Source organism: Pinus tabuliformis, chromosome X, assembly GCF_031772625.1.
Source record: "Pinus tabuliformis cultivar Carrire ecotype Pingquan chromosome X, CPIR1, whole genome shotgun sequence".
Lineage (NCBI taxonomy): Eukaryota > Viridiplantae > Streptophyta > Pinopsida > Pinales > Pinaceae > Pinus > Pinus tabuliformis.
The window spans coordinates 185195963-185219756 of NC_142308.1; positions in this window are offsets into that span (position 1 = coordinate 185195963).

Genomic DNA, 23794 nt, shown 5'->3' on the forward strand with positions numbered 1-23794 from the left:
AGCTTTCGGGACCCGAACCAGTCATCAGAATACCTGTCAAGAAATGTGAAGAGAAATAAACCATCTTGTGAATGAGCACTAGACTACCACAGTGGCCTTTAGAAACAAAATAAAAATGTAAAAATATTCACCTGAATGCAATAAAACTCTTGTAGGTAAACGCTAAAGTAGTGTAACCAGGAACTAACCAGCGTAGGTACGAACGACTCCTATAGGTATAAAAGTCGGATCTTTCAGCAACAAGAAATTGAAAATCGACATAACAACCAAAATTTCTTAGCCATTGACATGAAGCAAAACCATCAAAAATGCATATTACCTCACGGGTAGAGTGGGCGACATTGTAATCTTCTTGAGGATCAGAGCGATGGTATTATAGTTAATCAGAATGAGCAGAGCTTACCACTACAAGCCTTCTTGTGAATTTTCTTAATGAAATCTAGCAAGCCTTCACCATTAACACACCACCTAGCCTCAAAACCAGTGTCTACCCATCAAATGCACCCACGAGATAGACGAAAAAAAAGAAGAAGCTGATAGACTCAATAGGTCAAGATATGTTGCGAAGGTAGGGTTAGGGTTGGAACAATTGTCTTGGCTATTGTTGGATGGTCACAAGAGATCTTGAGCATCATACAGTGCCCAAGGCAGATCTCATCCCTAAGCCATTTGAATGATATGTGGTCCTAGATCCATGGCTAGAAGGGATTCGTTCTCAAATTTCAATGCCCTTACCTTAATCAATGTAATGAATCTCAGACACCACATAGTTATGACAAATACACTAATGGGTTAATGGATTGTTATTAAGCTAATTAAAAATATGACACTATACAATAGGTATACAAAAATATATACCTATCTTAACATTATTAGTAGAATATAGCATAAGTGTGTGCATCAATCATATTACAATAACAATGTTAACTTATGAATATGTGAATCTGAATATATTCATATGGTGGATGGTGGGGAGGGAAAGTTAAAATGTTACGTATATAAACCCTATAAACCAAAAATGGGGTACAAAATTACCATGGCATACTTGTAAAATGTTAATGATGCAGGTGTATTAGGCTGAGCCAACAAAAGTGATAAGTTATTAAGGTCAGACCAAGAGCCTAACAATGTGATTGATTGATCACATGTCAAAGCTAGAACATTTAAAGTTTATTTTTGAATAAGTTTTTGATATTCAGTTAATATTAGTTAGATCTAGTTAAAAGAAATTATGTTGTAGTTAGTAGGTAGTTAGGGCTAAGGGAAATTGGTTCACATCCATGAACTCATTTCTTGGATAGGGGATTTTTAGTTTTGAAGGGGAGAAGCAGAAGATTTTTGGGTGCTGGAAATTTTGGTGTGAGATTGAAGTTAATTGAACAACATTTCTTTGACCAATGGTTTTTGTAGCAGCAAATTGAATCTGTAAGTGTGTGTGAGATAGTTATTTTCTTATGTGTTTGTGAAGTTTATGAACCATAATATTAATATCAAGAGATTGAAATTGATTTGGTCCTTCAATTACTGTGTTGAATGAGGAATTCTTGCACTGTGCTTTCTCTATTATTTAAATTTAAATGAGAACCTGGAGAATCATATTCAGTTAATATTTTAAGCCTGTACTTTTGCATCCAAGATTGTGTATTGGAAATAGCTATTCTAGATTTCATATTTGAGAATACAGAGCACTCTATATCCAACAAATAGAAGAAAGAAAATTCGTAAAAGAAAACCGTCACCAATATTTCAGGTCAATTTCTAATCAAAGGAAGATGAATATCAAAATCATGGCATTTGGGTTTTTTTCAAAGTAGAGTCTTTTTGGTAACCCATAAGAGATTTCCAAAAAAGATCCTTCGTTTGGTAGTTACGAAGGGATATCTAAGCTATGTTTTTACAGACTACGTGATCAGAAAAAAAAAAAAAAAAAACAATGTGTTCCTCCTTAACATCATCGTAGTTTGTTGTGAGAGTATTGTAACAACACCGTAGTTTGCTATGAGAGTCATGTAACAACACAGTAGTTTGTTGTGAGAGCCTGTAACAACACTGTAGTTTGTTGTGAGAGCCTGTAACAACATTGTAGTTTGTTGTGAGAGTTTGTAACGGCATTGTAGTTTGTTGAGATAGCCTGTAACAACATTGTAGTTTGTTGTGAGAGTAAAGATTTTTCATTCATCCTGTAACAACACTATGGTTTTCTGAGATAAAAACCATCAATTTGTGGTATCAGAGTCTTAACATTGTTGGTCTCTACAGTATAGAGAGATGAATAGGCACGCAGGAAGGGCACGAGTCCTAGGAGGTAGACCCACGGGAAATGCAGAACTCCGGGAAGAGATAAGGAGACTGCAAATTCAATTGGAAGCCATGGAAGTAGGGAGACAATAGGATCCTGAAGGTGGATATGTTAGTGACGTTGAAGAGGAACTTGAAGAAGAAGGAGCAACACCTGTTGAAGAAGCTGCTGATATTAAGTTGTCGAGAGCAGTATTGAGCTCAAGTTCAAGGCCAAAGCTTGAATTCTCTATTTATGATGGCAGTTTGAAAGATGAGAATCTACCTGATTGAATCAATGAGATGGACAAGTATTTTGAGTACGAGGAAATTGACGAGCATAAGAGAGTCATGTTTGTTGTGACAAGGTTGAAATGCCATGTTGCACTATGGTGGGACAATGTACAGGTTGAAATAAGGAAGAACTACAAACCATTTATCAAGAGCTGGGATAGAATGTTGGTAAAGATGAAGAGTAAATTATTGACAAAGGATTACTAGCTAACTCTTTATGACATATGAAAAATATTAAACAAAAGATAATGACAGTGAGAGAATACACAGAAAAATTTTACAAGGTGAATTTGAGAGCAGGCTATGTAAAAGATACCCCAGAAAAGATAGCAAGGTATATCAATGGTTTGAGGCTAGATATTCAAGATGAAATCAACATAATTTCTACAAGGAAAATAAAGGAAGCATACCAGTGTGCTTTGAAGGTAGAAGAGAAGATATATAGGAAGCAAAGCTCTGGCAGAGGATGTGGTTTTTCGAAAGGGAAAGGATGGACAGATGGAAGAGGAAAGTTTCATGCACAAAAGAATGATGAAGGCAACTCAAATCATCAATGGCAGTCAGAGAAAGAAGTGTGCAACAGAGGAGGAAGACCTTACCAGAGAGGTAAAGGTAGAGGAAGAGGCAGAGAGACTACCTACTAGTGTTGCAAATGTAACAAATTGGGTCACTGGTCTTTTGAATGTCCTGAGAATGACAATATGGGACAACAAGGTGCATACATAGCTCAAACCAAAGCAGTAGAGGCACAAGTACCTAAGGTAGAGAATGTACCAGAGACTGGAGAGGTGTTGATGATGCACAAAGTCCTGTTAAAACCAGCAAAGGAGACTGCTGAACTAGTCCAAAGGAAATCCTTATTGAAGACAATGTGTAAGGAAAAAGGAAAATGTTGCAAATTGGTGATCGACAGTGAAAGTACAGAAAATCTAGTTTCCCAATGAATGGTGGAAAAATTTGGATCGCAAAAGATTAAACACCCCATACCTTATAAGGTATCATGGTTGCAAAAAGGACACCAATTGTTGGTGCATGAACAAAGTGAAGTTGAGTTTCAGATAGAGAGGTATAAAGACAAGGTGCTCTATTACATAATGCAAATGGAAGCTTGTCACATCATTTTGGGTTGACCATGGTAGTTTGATAGGAAAGTGACAGATGATGGATAGAGAAATTATTATAAGTTCTAAAAGAACGACATCAAGCACACTCTTGTACCATTGAAAGAGGAAGGTACAACTGAAACAAGGAGCCCAAAAGCACTGCTACTTAGTGGAAAGGAATTTCTATAACAGATGGAAGAAGAAGAGGTATGCTATGCAATGACTTGCAAGCCAAAGGTAGTACTTTGGCACACCGAAATTGTATATTTACCTCTTGAAGATCAGGAGTTGTTGCATGAGTTTCATGATACTGTAGTTGATGAATTTCCAAGTGAGTTTCCACCCAAAAGAAGCATCAGTCATCACATAAACTTGATACTGAGAGTAAGTCTTACGAACAAGGCTACATATCGGATGACACCCAAGGAGAATGAGGACGTGAGGAAGAAAGTCCAAGTATTGCTGGACAAAGGACTAATAAGAGAAAGTTTGATTCCATGTGCTGTACCTATAGTATTAAGTCCAAAGAAGGTGTTAGGATATTCCGACACATAGGAAATAGTTAACTACAACTTGGTCCAGTATAGAGTTAGGTATAGAGTTAGGTAAAGTGTGTTTCTTTACCTTGTACATTTTGTAACTTACAATCCGACGATCACGATATGTAGTGATCCGACAGTTCATTCTCTCCTCCGTATTACCGACACTTGATCTGTGGCTTGACACCCGCTTGGTCCATGATTTCTATTTAAAGCGCGTGGAGGGTCATTTGTAGGGTAATCTGTGCATGAGAGAAGCTTATGTAAATTTTCATTCTTTTATTAATAAATTGCCTGAAGTGGCCGCGTTGGCTCAGGCTGTGGACTGTTTCCCTCATTGAGGGTTTTAACCACGTCAAAAATACTGGTGTATTGATCTGCGATCTGGTTGTGAGCGGTGTCCTTTGGTGTTCTATCTAACGAACTTACCCTGTAAATTCCTACATGGTATCAGAGCTATTTGAGGGTTGCGTCTATTGGTGATCCAAATCTGAAGCCAGTAGAACTGCATCCGACTGCCATTTCCTAGATCTACTGTTTCTGACTGCTTTCGGGCTGAGAGGACTGCTCTGTTGTGTTGGGAACATCCGTTCCAGTGAGGAACCCCTTTCATTTCATGCGAAAAGGTTTCTAGTAGCCCTAGCTGCGTCATTTTTAAGATCTGGAGGTATACAGTGTTTATTTGCAGTTTACAGTTATTTTCTCTCTGTTTACTTCAGTTTCGGTTTATTTAGCCTTTCTTTATTACCGGATCTATAGCTTTCATTTCTGCGTATGCTCTTTGACCTGCGACTCTGTGCGATCTAGGCAAATCAGAAACAGAAAGGAAGGATTTTTCTCATGCGTATGCTCTTTTCCCTGCGCCTTAGTGTGATCTTGGAAAATCAGAAACATTGAGAAAAATATTTAGTTTCCGGCTAAAGCTAACTTTGAGCCGCAAGGTTCATTTTTGAAAATATTTAGTTTTTCGGCTAAAGCTAACTTCGAGCCGTAAGGTTCGTTTTCTTTGCATGTTCGTGTTGGGTTTTGTTTTTTTTGTTTTGTAGGGAAAAAGAGCTTTCTCAAAGCAAGCACGCAACCCAAAGCACCCCCCCCCCCTTTCTCTCTCTCTCTCTCTCAAATTTTTTGTATAGCTCAATTGGTTCAAAGCTATTTTAAGAGAGTAGAGGTCTTGGGTCTAAATCTCCTTTTTTTGGGGGCGGATTTTTTCATTTCCACACATTCCCGCACTTCGTTGGCGACTTCATCAACGATTTTCAAAAAGCCATAACTTCCTCATCTGGAAGCCATTTTCAGAGCCGTTTTTTTTAAACCAGCCTAAGTTTTCGAGATCTATCCATTGGAACACTTATTTTTAGCATCTTTAGCTTCAGGTTTTATTGAAATGGAAATTCAATACAAAGTTACCCTTGACAACACCAACTACTTCCAATGGTTGTCCTACATTGAGGATTTACTTAGAAGTAAAGGTCTCTACAAAATAGCCTCAGGCCAAGAAAAGAAACCGAAGGATGAAGATAAGGCTGCTAAATGGGAAAATAGGCAAGATCAAGCACGTGGATTGATAGGGATGTCTATTTCTCCAGATCTTAGATTCCATATTGCAAAACTTGATACTCCTCATGAAGCAATGAAACAAATCAATAACGTTTTTGGGATTAAAAATGCACTTAGAGCCCATCAACTTGAAAATGAGTTTCTTACATTGGACCCTAATAATTTTTCTTGCATTGAAGATTTCTTGTCCAAGTTCAAGACCCTTAGATATCTCTTGGAAGGTGTTAAAGTTAAGAAAGAAGATAGTAACCTTATCTATTCCATTCTTACTAAGTTGGGACCAGCCTACGCTATGTTTGTTTCCACCTTCCATTCTACAAGAGAAGCCTTCATTTCTCAAGGAACAGACTACAAGTCCCCTTCCTTTGACTCTTTTTGTGATTCTTTAATAAGAGAACAAGAAAAACTCTTACACCTTGGTCTTCTTAATCTTGGAAACTCTTACAAGAAAGTGTTAGCCGCCCAGCAGCAACCAAATTCAAAGAATCCTAAGAAGTCATATCCTAAAAAGAATGGTCCTAAACCAAACAAGGGTCCTAAGCAATCTCAGCCTGAAAATGAAAAATCATTTCAACAAAATGATAAGACAAATAAAAACAAATGGAAGAAGACTGATAGACATTGCAACTTTTGTAATCGAGATGGCCACTTAGAATCCAAATGCTTTAAGAAGATGGAAGCCTTGGAAACAACGATGAAGAAACATAACATCCATTTGGAGCATTCTTCAACTTCAACTTCATCTTTAGGAATGGCACTTTCTGCATGTGGTTGTCAAGCATCTCGGTCTGGCTATGCACTAAATGTATCTTCTTCTTCTCATTCTCATGAGTGGCTCATTGATTCTGGAGCTTCTTATCACATCGCCAAAAACAAAGCCATGTTTTCTTCTTTAAATGATTGTAACACCAAAAATATATATGTTGGTTATGATAGATCTCTTAGTGTTGTAGGGACTGGAACTATTCATCTAGACAATGGTCAGTTTAATGATGTATTATGTGTTCCAACCTTATCTTACAACCTTCTATCTGTATATCAGATAACTCATTCAGGTGAAGGTAAAATCGTTGAATTTTCACCTCATGATGTTGTAATCAAGGACCTAAGAGATCCTAAAAAGATTTTAGCTACTGGCATTGCCGATGATTCTACAAGGTTGTATAAGTTTCACAACTTTGGGTCATCAAAACTTCCCTCAGTATTTGTTGCTCATAACGATGAAGTGAGCAATCTTTGGCATGAGCGATTTGGTCACTTAAACTATTGCTCCCTTCAGCATCTATGTAAAGAAAATATGGTGACAGGTCTTCCTATGGTATCTTGCAGAGATGGTGTTTGTTTCGGATGTGTACTCGGAAAACATCATCGGGACAGTTTTGAAAAACATGCCTCTTGGCACGCCTCAGCCCCTCTATAGCTTGTGCATAGTGATTTATGTGGTCCACTTCCAGTTGTGTCATTCTCTGGCTACAAGTATTTCTTAACTTTCATTGATGATTTCTGCAGACGCACTTGGGTATACTTCTTAAAACTCAAGAGTGAAGTATTTAACACATTTTTGGCCTTCAAGGCCTTTGTTGAAAAACAATCTGGACATCAAATTCTTAAGCTAAGATCTGATAATGGCGGAGAATATGTTAAAAACACATTCATCAACTTTTGCACTGAGAATGGAATTCAAATGCAACATACTGTTCGATATACTCCACAACAAAATGGTGTAGCTAAAAGGAAGAATCGCACCTTAAAGGAAATGGCTAATTGTATGCTACAATCTAAAGGACTTGGTCTTAGTTTTTGGGCAGAAGCAATTAACTATGCAAATTACATAATAAATCACACTCCTACTAAGGCTTTAAAGAATATCACTCTAGAAGAAGCATGGAGCTCAATCAAACTAGATGTTAGTCACTTTCATGTTTTTGGAAGTGAAGCGTGGGCCCATGTTCCAGATGAAAAGCATAAAGCTTTAGAACCTAAGAGTGAAAAATGTACTTTTGTTGGATGTTCTGAAGATGTCAAAGGCTATAGACTTATTCCATTTAAGTCCAAAAATGTTATCATTAGAAGAGATGTAAAATTTGATGAAAATATATCGGCCTACAAGCCTAGTCCGGCGGATGTGCCACCTCTCCCTATCTCATCTACTTTTGAAAACATTTCTTCTTCAGATGATGAAAGTGAGGATGAAAATCCTCCCCCACCATCTCAGGATCCTCCTTCAGCTCCTCAGCTTCCAAAATGGGTTCATGCTACTTGAGATGCAGCAGGTGATCTTGTCGGTGATCCTACAGATCAGCGACGCACACGTTCTCAGTTTGACAGAGCCTCTTCTTTAATGGCTCAAGCTCCAATAAATTATGATCCTGACACCTTTGTAGAAGCTTCAGGCCATCCAGACTGGGAAGCAGCTATGAATGAAGAATATCATTCATTATTGGCAAATGATACAAGGGATCTTGTTCCTCTACCAAAGGGACGAAAACTTGTTAGATGCAAATGGGTTTACAGAACCAAGTATGGACCAGATGGGAAATTTGATAAACATAAAGCTCGTCTTGTTGCTAAAGGTTTTTCACAAGTTGAAGGCATTCAATACACTGAAACCTTCTCCCCTGTTTCCAAAATGAACTCTATCCACCTTGTTCTTTCCCTTGCTGCCTCGTTCAAATGGGAAGTCCATCAGATGGATGTTAAACCTGCTTTCTTGCATGGGGACTTGCATGAAGAAATCTACATGGAACAACCCATTGGCTTCATAAAAACAGACTCCAGCCTTGTATGTCGGCTTAAGAAATCCCTTTATGGTCTCAAGCAAGCTCCTCGAGCTTGGTATGCCAAAATGGATAGCTTTCTTTTAGAATCTGGCTTTTCTAGGTGTCATTCTAACAATATTGTCTACACCAAGAAAGTGGGCATGTCTCTTATCATTCTTGTTCTTTATGTTGATGATCTTATCCTTACCGGTAGTGATCCCAACCTTATAAACCATGTGAAGTCCAGCCTTAAAAAGAAATTTGAAATGATAGACTTAGGACACTTACATTATTTTCTTGGTCTTCAAGTCTTGCAATCCAAGGAGGGTATTTCCCTTTCCCAGTCCAACTATGCCTGTGATATTCTACGCCATTTTCACATGGAAGACTGTAAGCCAGCCCCTTCTCCCTTCCAGTCTGGAGTCAAACTTTCAGTCACTTGTACTTCTCTTGATGTTGATGCTACCTTATACCGTCAACTTGTAGGAAAACTTTTGTATCTAACGCATACTCATCCTGACCTTTCCTTTGCTGTTGGCCTCGTTGTTCGGTTTACGCAAAAACCACGTGAAAGTCATTGGAAAGCAGCTAAAAGAATACTTCATTATGTTCGAGGTACAGTTCAGTTTGGGATTCATTACAGTGCCGAAGCAGCTCCTCTATTGGTTGGTTTCACTGATTCTGATTGGGCTAGTGACCCTGATGATCGGAAGTCTACTGTCGGTTATGTGTTTTCTCTTGGTTTAGGACCTATTACATGGGCTTGTAAGAAACAAGGTGCCATTTCTCTTTCATCAGCAGAAGTAGAGTATCGTGGTGCTGTAGAAGCTAGTAAGGAAGCCTTGTGGCTTCGTCAAATCCTGTCAGAGTTTGGCTTTTAGCAGCAGCATCCGACTACACTTTGGTGTGATAATCAAATTGCCATTCAACTATGCAAAGATCTAGTCCAACATCAGTGCAGCAAACACATTGAACTGCACATGCACTTCATCAGAAAGCTCATTCACAACCATGTTCTTGAAGTGCAATATTGTTCAACAGATGATCAAGTTGCAGACATCTTCACAAAGGCTCTCATAGAGGCGAAGTTCACTAAACTTCGATTTATGGTTGGAGTTCAGGAAGTTGTCACTAAGGGGGGATAGGCTCTAGTGCCTCCTTCCTTCTCCTATTGTGTCATATTTGTAAATCCTTCAATCCTATCCCAAGTTGTTCTTAAGGGGGGATGTTAGGATATTCCGACACATAGGAAATAGTTAACTACAACTTGGTCTAGTATAGAGTTAGGTATAGAGTTAGGTAAAGTGTGTTTCTTTACCTTGTACATTTTGTAACTTAGAATCCGACGGTCACAATATGTAGTGATCCGACAGTTCATTCTCTCCTCAGTATTACCGACACTTGATTCGTGGCTTGACACCCGATTGGTCCATGATTTCTATTTAAAGTGCATGGAGGGTCATTTGTAGGGTAATCCATGCATGAGAGAAGCTTATGTAAATTTTCATTCTTTTATTAATAAATTGCCCGAAGTGGCCGCGCTGGCTCAGGCCATGGACTGTTTCCCTCTTTGAGGGTTTTAACCACGTCAAAAATACTGGTGTATTGATCTGTGATCTGGTTATGAGCGGTGTCCTTTGGTGTTCTGTCTAAGGAACTTACCCTATAAATTCCTACAGAAGGGTGGAGAATGGAGAATGTGCACTGACTCTAGAGCAATCAATAAGATAACCATTCGTTACAGGTTTCCATTGCCACGGATGGATGATATGATGGATTACTTGGGCAGGGAAACTTACTTCTCAAAGCTTGACCTGAAAAGTGGTTACCATCAAATTCGGATCACAGAAGGAGACAAGTGGAAGACATATTTCAAGACCAATGAAGGCTTGTACGAGTGGATGGTCATGCCATTTGGCTTGTCAAATGCACCCAGTACCTTTATGCAACTGATGAATGAAGTCTTGAAGGAGTTCATTGGTAAGTTTGTCATTGTTTACTTGGATGACATTTTAATTTTCAATCAAACTAAAGAAGAGAACTTAAGACATTTGAAGTATGTTTTAGAGAGATTGCAGCAAGAAAAGCTATTGATTAACATGAAGAAGTGTTATTTTATGAAGAGTGAACTTGTATACTTGGCTTTTGTCATTTCTAAGGATGGCTTGAAAATGGATCCGGAAAAGATAGAGGCAATTGTAAATTGGTCGTCACCTAAGAATATTTTTGAGGTGAGAAGTTTTCATGGTTTAGCCAACTTCTACAGAAAATTTATCAGGAATTTTAGTGGCATTTGTGCAAATATCATTGACGCCATAAAGAAGAATAGGTAGCCATTTTATTGGAGAGTAGCAGCCAACAAAAAATAATAAATTCAACTATTGGAGAAGAAGATCACTGAGAAGCCGATGTTGAAGTTGCCAGACTTCAATTAACCCTTTCATGTGAGATGTGATGCTAGTGGGACAACCATCAGAGCTGTACTGAGCCAAGAAGATAAGTGTGTTGCATATTTCAGCGAGAAGTTAAATGAGTCAAAATAGAAATAATCTTCCTATGACAAATAATTTTTTGCAGTGGTTCAAGATTTGAAGCATTGGAGGCATTACTTGATGCCTAACGAGTTTTTTCTATACACGGATAATTATTCCTTACAATACATTATGCAACAACATAAGTTAAATCATAAACATGCAAAGTGGGTGGAGTTCCTTCAAAGTTTAACTTTTGTTTCAAAGAACATTAGTGGGAAGGAAAATAAGGTGGCCGATGCCTTGAGTAAGAGATGCTTAATCATGTAGGAAAGTCAAATACAAATTTAAAGCTTTGATTATTTGAAGGACTTATATGACATTGTTGCTGATTTGAATGAAGCTTTAGTAGGATGTAAAAATCTAGTCAATAGGGATAGTAGTCCATGGAAAGAGTTTATGTTGCAGGATGGGCTATTGTTCAAGAACAATCAGCTATGTATTCCCAATTGCTCAATGTGAGAAAAATTGGTCGAAGAAAAGCATAATGGCAGGTTGGCTGGACACTTTGGTGTTGAGAAAACACTTGGGCAACTGAGTCACTTCTATTTTTGGCCTAAGATGAAGGCAGATGTACAAAAGTATGTGAGTAAGTACAGGGTACGTCAACATGCGAAAGGGAGAAGTCAGAATGCTAAACTATACATGCCATTACCCATTCCCAATAGACCTTGGGATTCAGTGAGTATGGACTTTGTTCTAGGTTTACCGATAACCCAACAAGGTAATGATTCAATCCTTGTAATTGTGGATAGATTTACTAAGATGGCTCATTTTATTCTGTGTCTCAAAACTAGTGATGCTACCCATGTGGCTAATCTATTTTTTGATGAGATTGTTCGGTTGCATGGTTTGACAAAAAGTATAATCTCTGACAGGGACACAAGATTCGCAGGACATTTCTGGACAACCTTGTGGAAGAAAATTGGCACCAAGATAAATTTTAGCTCAACCTATCATCCACAGTCTAATGGGAAAATAGCGGTTATAAACAGGAGTTCGGGTAATTTGTTGAGTAGTTTAGTAGGTGACCGACCAAAGTAGTAGGTTCATGTGCTAGCCCAAGTTGATTTTGCAATAATGACTTACCAAATAGGAGAATAGGAAAGAGTCCATTTCAGATGTTGTATGACATGTATCCAAGGGGTATTTTTGAGCTAAGAGACTTGGGAAAGCTTAAGCATAAAATTCTTGATGGAGAGGATTTTGCAACAGCCATGAGTGAGTTGCACGAACAAGTAAAACAAAGATTACGAAATACATGCAACAACTACAAGAAACGAGCTAATGTACACAGGAAAAGGGTAAAATTTGAAGTGGGAGATGTGGTCCTAGCTCACTTAAGAAAAGAGAGGTTTCCAAGGGGAAAATATAACAAATTGAAAGTAAATAAGACAGGGCCTTGTAAGATCCCCTGCAAGTTTTCAGAAAATGCTTATGAGCTAGAGTTACCTCCAAGAATTGGAATTTCACCCATTTTTAATTTAGGAGATTTGTATCACTACACATTTGGTGATACGGATCAAGCTTCTTGGAATCTTCACCAGGATGAATGAAAGGAGCAACACTAGCTGAAGCAAATGCTTGTGGCAAAGAGTTTGGAGGCTGAACAGATTCTGGATACATGTGTTGCCAAGAAGACCAGAAGGAAAGAATACTTGGAATATATTGTAAAGTGGAAATATCATCTGATGGAGGATTCTACTTGGATGGATGAAGTAACAATATAGAAAGTAGGTCATTCTATGGAAGATCTTATGAGCAGGATCTCATAAAATTTTCTTTCTTAGGGAGTCTCATGCAAGTGCATTAGGTCGAGCACATAAACGTGATAAGTTATTAAAGTCAAACCAAGATCCTAGCAATGTGATGGATCGATCATATGTCAAGGCTAGAACATTTTAAAGTTTATTTTTGAAAACGTTTTTGATATTCATTTAAGATTAGTTAGAAATATCTAGTTAAAATAAATGATTTGATAGTTAGTAGCTAGTTAGGGCTAAGGGAAATTAGTTCACATCCATGAACTCATTTCTTCGACAGGGGATTTCTAGTTTTGAAGAGGAGAGGAGGAACATTTTTGTGTGTTGGAGTGTGAGATTGAAGTTAATTGAACAACATTTCTTTTACCAGTGGTTTTTGTAGCAGCAAACTGAATCTTTAAGTGTGTGTGAGACAGTTATTTTCTGATGTGTTTGTGAACTTTATGAACCATAATATTAATATCAGGAGATTGAAATTGATTTGGTCTTTAAATTGCTGTGTTGAATGAGGACTTCTTGCACTTTGTTTTCTCTGTTATTTACATTTAAATGAGAACCTGGAGAATCATATTTCAGCTAATACCTTAATCCAATACTTTTGCATCCAAGATTGTGTATTGAAAAGAGTCATTTTACATTTCAGATTCGAGAATACAGAGCACTATGTATCCAACAAACAGAAGAAAGAAAATTCATAAAGGAAAACCGTCACCAATTTTGCAAGTCGATTTCTGATCAAAGGAAGATGAATTTCAAAATTTTGGATTCTAGGTTTTGTTTAGAGTAGGGTCTATTTGGTAACCCACGAGAGATTTCCCAAAAATATCCTTCGTTTGGGAGTTACGAAGGGATATTTAAGCTGTGTTTTTACAGACTTCGTGATTGGAAAAAAAAACACTGTGTTCCTCCTGTAACAACATCGTAGTTTGTTGTGAGAGTCCTATAACAACACCATAGTTTGTTGTGACGGTCTTGTAACAACACCATAGTTTGTTGTGGGAGCCTGTATTAACACCGTAGTTTGCTATGAGAGCCTGTAACAGCATTGTAGTTTGTTGTGAGAGTCTGTAACAACATTGTAGTCTGCTGAGAGAGCCTATAACAACACTGTAGTTTGCTGTGACAGTAAAGATTTGTTGTTCATCCTGTAACAACACTATGGTTGGTTGAGATAGAAGACAACAACTAACATTAAATAACTTAAACAAATAGACATTGTCTAGTCAACCGGGTAAGCATGGTAGCCATGAGATTGGCTTTGATGGTAAGTATAAGTCTATAAGAATTGATAGAGAGGGTGAATTTCAATTGAAAATAGGTACTAATGACATGTTGGAGTTAAGAGTAAAACCACAACATATAAGTGGAGGAACTGTCATTAAAGGGAAAGGTAAAATTCCTTTGTATGTCTCTTCTCGATGAGTTAATAGGAACAAACAGTTTTCTCATAAGGGTTTCCTAATGAAGGTTTATGACATTTTTCTTCTCTGTGTTTGGTTTTGTCGAGGTATCTACTACTCCGCTACATGATGATGTTTTGATATGCCTCACCTTCAACCTCTACCTTCCTTGTTGCCACCTCTATACCCTCTGCCTTTTTCAAAAGAGAGTTGTGCTTTGAAATCTTGTTGCAAGGAATCTTCTTCCAGGTTGAGTCTTGCTTCATGTGCTAGAAGTGATCTAGTAAACTATTCTACTAAGAAAGTTGTAAAATCTTTGGATTCTAGAATGGTTGTTACAATCATGTCATATTTCTTGGGTAGGCCTCGAAGGAATTTTTGAACATTTTTTTGACCTATAATGGTTTCAGCAATGAGTTTTCTCTAACTGACTATTCCCATGACTCTAGTCATGAACTAATCCACATTCTCTGTGTTAGTCATATTTAGAGTTTTGAACTGTTCTCTTAATATCTGAAACTTAACTGTCTTCATTGTATCATTAACTTGATACACAACTTTCAAAATATCCCAATCTTCTTTTGTTCTTGATGCATCAATTATCTTGTCAAAGATAGAGTCATCAGGTGATTTTTGTGTCCAACATTCCTATAATTATTTTTCATCGCTACTAATTATTCTTGGATCGGTTCTACATAATTGTTTGGCATAGTATCCCAACATTCTTGGGCTTTCATAAATGTCTTCATTCTTACATACCAAAACGCGTAATTTTTGTCAAGAAGAGTCAGACTTTGTGGCAAGGCACTCGAGGAAGCCATTTCTCCAAATATGAATGGGTATGGTTTTTTTATGTTCTTCTTTGCAAAACCAAAAAAGTATCCTTCGAAAAATGCAACACATTTTGTTTCAATAACAAACTGCTCCTCTTTCCTTTTATAAAAAAATAATATTTTATTTAAATAAACTCTTTTTAAAATTTTAATTAAAAATTATTAATACAGAGGAGCTCTTTTTAAAAAAATTACATGTATAATTTATTTATTTTTAAATGAGACCCTTCCTTTTTTAAATCTTATCCGTTAATGAAAAACACACTTTTCAAATTGTATTAAAATATGGGTCTTTATGAATATAGAGAACGTGACCTTATTTTTTAATCACACGAAATCTCCTTAATAGAAATTTATACCACGAAGTTCAAACATTTGAGTCCTCGAGCTTCGACGACTTTGTTCTTTGCTCCCTTGGACTTTTCGCAGTTCCGATTTGATTTTATGCACACAATTGCGCAGTCCTTCAACGCACGGGGTGGGGAATTTTGAACTTTTCAACAATTTCGTAATGTGGAGACAATTTTTGCACTTTGTTTTTGGCTGAGCTTCAAAATTGACACACTCAGCCCTTTTTTTTAGAGGTGCAGAAGTTCACTTTTCCTTCAGCGTCTCACGATCCTTGATTCTTATTTGTGAGCCCAAAAAATATTGAAGCGCTACTCTCTCCGGAGTCTTATGCAGCCATGTGCTTCAATAACATGACAAATAATGAAAAACAAAAAGTGGCGCAGGGATTGCTCTTCTCAATATTCAAAATCGCTAAATAGACTACATTGCAAACATCAATAATAAATGATAGAAGTAGAACTTGACATATATGGAGTATAACTTAAGTAAAATTGAATTTCCTATGACATCTAGTAGACAAGAGAAACAATACGATGACACCGAGGAGACAGTGGGATTGTTATTTCAACATAGGTCAACCAATTGATCCTTTTGATTTACAAACGTTTGACTAAATCCCTTCATTGTCTAAAATTTTTGTAATGAGATAATAGTGAGTATTAATATGTTTTCTTATTTGACGAAAATATTGTATTTTTATAGATTTATTAATGAGTTGTTGACACAATACACTAGAGTTCATACTCATTATTCAAGATCACGAATACTCTATGTAACAAAATTGCTTGAAAAACTATTTCTATTGTTGCTAGATACTTTGTTTTTCCTGATAAGATTGTCACAATAGGTTGCTTATTCGATTCCCATGACATTACACTAGAAATATGATGGACAACATATCCTAAAGTTATTTTTTGTCACCCAAGTTATCAACAAAATTATCATCAGTTTATCGAACGAATAAATCATTACTAGTGATCGTGTATAATACACTATATCCTATTAACCTAGTAATATATCTTAAAATTGATTTTCCAACTTTCCAATAAGAGTCTCTTGAATAAAATCTATAAACCTAGATTAAACTAACAACATACATAATATTTATTTTAGTGGTAATGAGATACATAAGATTGCTGACCAATCTCTTACATACTTGGATCTACATTGAATCCCATTTACTCTTTTCTACATATTATCCTTGTTGCAATTGAAGTTGGTGTTGCTTTATATATCATCATATTTATATTGAAAAACATTAAGATAATGAGAGAATCTAACAGATATCTATAATAATAATAAAAACAAATCATGAAGACATCATTGGCACACAATTTGCTTTTAAAAATCCTTATAGAAAAAATGAGCCAAAGATATGAATTTGTGCAAATGAGACCTCACGTTCACCCCCACGCACATTAGAATGGATTATCATGGTTCATTTGAAAGTCTTCAGTACATGCAACATATAAGAACAACACCATCAGATACCAAAACAATAGGCATGAAAGCATTGTTGTTGACCTAAGAAATGCTTAAAACAATGATTGTCATTCTCCAAGACAAGGTTAACTTAACACTCTCCCTTGTTTAAACTTGAAGTAATTATCTCAGTCCTACCCCTCTATAGGCTTATATCAAACATGCCAAGGTATTGAGCATGTTCCCCTTTTTACCTAGATTTTCGTCTAGAATTTATGGGTAATTTACCATTATACATATGCGTAACTGGGTCTCATAGTCATATACATATTTACATATAATTAAAAAATTTAAATCTATGATAATTATTACTTTTTTACTGTTTTTATGGGTTTTATGACTGCATAAGAATGCACTCATTATGTTCGTTGCTTCTTTTGAAGGAATATCTCTTACCACTTATTGACCAAATCCATTAGCACCACTATAAATTTGCATAGCATGCTTTTCTCTATGTGCTTTATAGACCAAAATATCTACACCATGTTGAATCTAACTAAGCCCATCAACACTTTGCTTCCACATGACATTACTTTACTTACCACTTAGAGCATTCCTTCAGCAACCAAACACTCCTCTCATCAAGTTAAGGGTATTCTTACAAAAGATAACCTAGCCTATCATGGTCTCCATCCACAAAGTGACCATCCTTCTTAGTTGTGAACACTTAATTAAAATGAAACCAAAATATTCTATCATTCCAGGCTTCCTTTTCCTATCTTTATAAAAATTCCACTAGACATTCATTTGACTAGTAGTCATTTTTCCAACTTGGATTATTATATCTCTTCCATCCTTAGCATGACTTATCTAACCTACCATATGATCTTTTCCTTGGTGGTGCTCATGAATTTGGGGTTTGACATCAATGCAAGAGCTTACACGTTTCCATCATGACAACCATTTTTTTATCAATTCTAATGTTTTGAAGCAAGCCACCAATCAGTATACAACCCATCAATATATATTCTACATAAATACCTCTCACACATCTCGTTTCCTTTCCTATAATAAAATTGTTGAACTGCTTTACCTCTGTTTTCAAAACCCTAGAAATTAATAGTAAAAATGTTATAACTTTATCCAACATTTACGATTCTTGTAATGACCAAGGGTGTGAAAAATTCAACATGATGAAATTCCCTATGGAGAGTTTTGATCCCATCCCCTAGCAAGATCACAGGGTTAGCAATCACAATTTAGTTTGAAACTTGTACTAATCCAACCTTGGATCTCTATTATTCATTTCTTTGAGTGATTTTGATGTCTTAATATTGCTTCTCACTAACTCCCAAAAGAACTAGAGTTTACCTTGACATGTTGTTTATCTATGCCACAGGGGCTTTACTGAGGGAGCAATACCATACCACGTGCATTCATATTGGGGGATATATATTGAGGAAAAAATGACATAATATATTGAGCATATAATAGGGGGTAAAGGGGTTTTATATTTTCATGTATAAAAAATGGAGCTCAAAGTTAATGAAAAGATATAAAGGGGTATAAAACAATTTAATGAAAAAATGGATACATACAATATCTAGTGAAGGTAGGGGTGTTTAAATTGGGAAGGTGTATTGGGTTCATATTGGTACGGGATAAAATAATGTGATTTTTAGATGTATTTTCCAATATGTAATCAAATTAAGGGTATTTTTTGGTATGCCACGAATGCAGGTGCTATGTTAGAGGTTCATTGAGTGAATCCCTCATGATCTATGCACCACAGATGGTTTCATGGTTCCCCACCGTAACATCTTATGCCGCATCATTGAATCAATAAATCACTTCACAAAGCTGCATGATTTTAAAACTTCATTGTTCCATTTTCTAATTCCATTACCATCATTAACATCATCATCTCTTATTGCTACATCATCTTTAGATCCATATATTTGTTCACCCCTTCTTCCCTTAGCTCGACTCAATTGCTTCCTCTTTCCTGCTAGATTTCAAGTCCAAATTCATATTTGGCTCTACCTCCAATATGTTGACATCTAACCATTATATTCCCCTCTTGTATCAATTCATTTCGCCATTGTTAGCAAGGGTGGGAACTATTAAGGACTTGTTCCCATGTTCATTCACTAAGAAGTTCCTTTCAAGCCACTACTAAAAATCTATTCTTTCCACATAAACTTAACTATTTTGTTTTTTAACTCTATTTTTCTTCCCATTATGAAAATACCTAGGCCCCAATAATATATCCATGCATTCCTTTTCATATTTAGAGATATATAAAAAAAATTACCTTTTCCACTTCATCATATAAGTAAAATATCTAGGGATTCTCTAGGAAACAAATTCCTAAGTTAGTCTTGCTAGATATTTTAGGTAAACCTAGTTGTAATACCATGTTAAAAAATTAACGAGTGTGATCCCATGCTAAAAAAATGAGAATTTGAGAGAAATGATTAATCAACAATAACAAGAAAATTACATAAATCATGTACACATCATTGACACACAATTTATGTTGGAAAATACTTTCAAGAAAAACTAGCCAAAGAAATCTCTTTTCCGATGATGAAAGCCTAGAAAAGCTAGTGCGCCTTTGTTTTTCACCTAAAGAGTATCAAAGGAGTATCTCAATCCTTTTAAAATTTTAATTATGTGGAATCCAAAAGTAACATACAGTGGGCCATGTAGAAATTATGGTGTAGATTTGTAACTGCTCATGAGATTTTAATCAAAATCACAAGACACAAACCTACTCTACTACTCTTAAGAAATCAAGTCACAATTTAAAACATCAATCAGAAACATGAAATGAGAAATAACACACATGTGCAAAGTATTTTTCCCGGGGAAATAAATCTGTTGAAAACCCCAATGTCTGCTTTCATTTATCTGATGAATATAAATGTATTACAATTGCTTTGCTCAACTAAGCACAACCTACAAGTGAATAACCTATCTCTTTGCTCACTGAGAAGCTATGACCCAAATTTAGTCAATTTCTTCCTCTGCTTGAGCCCCTATTTCCTTGCACAATTATTTGAGAAATTAGGCTTGTATTATTTAGGAATTGATCCAAAATTGATTTCTTAATTCCCAATGTTGATCATCGGATTGCATGCAACACCTGTACACTCCAGAATAATCTACAACTGATGTTACACTTACCCAAAATCTCCACCACATTTGGAGAACTCAAATGCTTTGTGCGCACTAGATATTTTGAGTTTATTGATGAGTTAAATGGATGATCATTGATGTTGATTGAAGTCCCACTCCACAACTGACCTTCAACTAGTTCCTCCAACAGTTGGAACTAGTTTAACTAAAAACAACTTTAGATAACCGACCTTAATTGCTACAAATTAGTGAACAAACAGTCTTAACTGAACTCTAACTCCTCCAACTCGAATTCACTAAGTAAACTGGGTGACACAAGCCATGTCACACAAGTTAACTATGTCCAAGTTGTTTGCTGATGTGGAAATTCAAATTTTCTCAATTTTAATCATGGCAAAATGAAATTGAGAATTTATTGCATTATTTTTCAACACTCACTCTCAGTAAGAAAGGGATTATCAACCACCTGTATCCTGCACATGTTGAACTCTAACTTAACTCTTGATAAGGCCTTTGTCAAAATGTTAGCATCTTGTTGCTCTATCGAAATGTATTGTAGCAACATTATCCACCTCGACACACAATTCAGTAAATGGTGATACCAAATATCTCTATTCTTGGATCGATCATGAAATAAAAGCTTCTTATAGAGCTTAATTCAACTATGATTATCATAATATATCACAGTTGGATCCATCATTTCACCAAACTATCGAACAAGTATCTTTCTCATCATGATGGCCTCACATGTTGCGTGACATACATCCATGTATTTTATTTAGCGAGATGAGTGCCATAAATATTTTCTTCCTATTGCACTAGGAAATTTTTGCGGACCAACAATTTAAAATTCCACCTAATGTACTCTTTCGGTTTGATGGACTCCATGCCCAATCTGCATCTATGAAGCCACACAACTTCACTCTCTATGTTTGTCTATGCCATAGTGCAAGTTGTGTAGTGCCTCTGAGCTATCGTAAAACATGCTTAGCTACTCTCCAAAATAATTTGATAGGCCTAACCATATCTTGGCTTAACTAGTTGACTACATAGAACATATCTGGTTGTGTGTTCACAAGATACATCAGTGAACCCACTGCTATCGATAAATGGTAGCATCCACTTCCTCATCTGAAGTGGCATCCTCCTTCCTCCAGTTTTTCGCTAGAGGTGTCTCCATGGGTTTGCAACTCTCCTTGAGGAATCTCTATAGTATCCCACTCGCATATTTTTCTTGAGAGACAAACAACTCCCCATCACCTTGCTTTAATTCCAACCAAAGGAAGTAGTTCATGAGACCCATGTCCTTCATTTCAAATTATCTTGAAAGGTCCTCCTTGGAAGATCTTATTAGTTGTTCATCACCACTTAAAATAAAATCATCAACATATAAGAAAATAATAAGAAATTTATCTTCTACCAAGGTGTGATAGAGGTTTTCATCCTCTTCACTTTTGGTGAAGCCCAAATTCATGAGTTAGCTATCAATCCTAGTGTACGAAGCACGAGGTGCTTGTTTGATACCATACAATGCTTTCTTGATTTTGGACACATAAGAATCTTGATTAAAAGTCTCAAAGCATTTTGGTTGCTCAATGTACGCCTCCTTCTCAATAAATCCATTCACAATTTTTGTTTTTACACCCATCTGGGGGATCTTCCACCCAATCTGCGCAACAAGATAAAGAATTGATCTGATTGATCAGTACCTTGCTACATGAGCAGAGGTATCCTCATAGTCAATTCCCTCAGCTTGAGAGTACCCCTTGGCCATAAATCTGGCCTTAGAATTCTCTATGCTTCCATATGCTTCCTCCTTCACCTTGAAGATCCATGTCAAACCCATAACTGATATATCCATTGGTCTTGGGAAAACTTCCCAAACACTGTTCATTACAATTGATTCATGTTACTCCACCATTACATTCTCCCTAGCATCCTGCACAAGTTTATCAGCTTCTCTAGTTTCTTTCCTAGCTTCTCTGTATGGTTCTTATTGAGAGGATGTCTCCACTCTTCGCTCCTCAACTTGTGGTTTCTCCACAACTTCTTGAGGCTCCTCCTTTGGAGCTAAAATCTCCTCTTCTGGTGGGATCTGAAACTCGCACTCAAGAGAGAACTCCATCACTTTCTCCTAATCAGATTTTACATCCCTTCACTCAAATTCCATTCTAAGGGATGGAAAGTACACATGATAGCTGTGCAGAGTTTTTTTTTAATCCACAAAAAACCCCAATTCTATTGTTGGCTCAACCTTCTTCCTTGATTCTTTCGAGACATGACAATAAAGAGAGGCTCCAAAAATAATGAAGTGTGACTCATCCAGATTTCTCAGTGAGAAAGCCTCCTCTAATGTAATCATTTCCAGAATCCGATGAGGACTGTGGTTTTGAAAATAGACTGTTGTGTTGCATGCTTCAACCCAGAAACATAGAGGTAGGCCTTGGTCATGCAACATTTCCCTTGCTACTTGGATAATGCCATGGTTATTTATCTCAGGTACCCTATTCTATTGTGGGTTGCGTGGTGTTGTCAACTCTTGTCTAGTTCCTTCTTCCGCACAATTTTTTTTAAATACATTCGACACGTACTCACCTCCATCATTTCTCTTGAGAGCCTTCACCTTCTTTTTCAGAATTTAGATTTCTGGGATTGTTAGCTTGTTGTAATATATTTTCTAGAAAATTTACTACAACAAGCCTTCACCCTCTTGCCGATTTCTTTCTAAATTAGTTCCTTGAATTCTGCGAAATTAGAGAATGTCTCATCTTTCTTCCACATGAAGAAGATCCAACACTTATGTGGTAAATCATCAATAAAAATGAAAAAATATTTTTGTCTAACGATGGATGTTTTCGAGAAAGGTCCACAGAAATCAAAGTGAATCCTTTCAAGGACTGCATGTGCTATGTTGTTTTGATCATGGAACATGTATTTTGTGTAATTCACCAAGGTACATCCTTTGCATGCATCCTACTGCTCAAGTTATCCTTTGGGGAGGCCTATGGTTATTTTATAGATAATCATCAAGGTTCCTTGATGCAAATGGGCAAGTCTTCTATGCCAAAGTTCACTGACATTGTGGTTCTACACCTTCTCCAACTTAGTGGTTAATGCAACACACTCTACCACATCTAGTTTATACAGGTTCTTCACACAAACCTTGATTTTCTACACATTTCCCATGGCTATGTGTCTCAAGAATGCTTTTCCTTTGCTGAAGATAACATCATAACCATGCTCTTCAAAAACTAAGATAGAGATGAGATTTTTCTTTAGGCCTGAAATAAACATGACATCCTCGAGCATAAGACGGGAGCTTGACTCCCTCTGAAATGTGACTGTACAAACCCTTGTCATGCTATACCTTCTGTCATCCACCAACTCAATGTTCATTTGCAAATATTTCTTCTCCTGGTCACTGGAAAAACTCTCTACACCATGTCATGTGGAACAAGGCACCTTAGCCCAAGTACCACATGTTCCCCATCATTGTGCTAGACATGCATGCGATAAGGGTAAATTCAAGCTCAAATTTTGAAGCCAAGACTTCACTTGCTACGCCTCATGAGGTATTTTTTCTTTCCTTTCTGTGTGGACACTTCGTGGCATACTGTCTGAATCCATGAGAATGGAAGATTTTAATTTTGGAAAAAAATTTCTTCTTTCCCCCTTGGCTGGATTCCCATTTTCTTTGAGATTTCTTCCATTCTCCCTTCTATCCCTTTCCAATTAATGCAATGTTTTCTTAATTCTCGCCCTTGGAGGAAGTCCAATATTTGGTATTCTGCCTTATTTCCTGCTATACCAAATCAAACCATAAG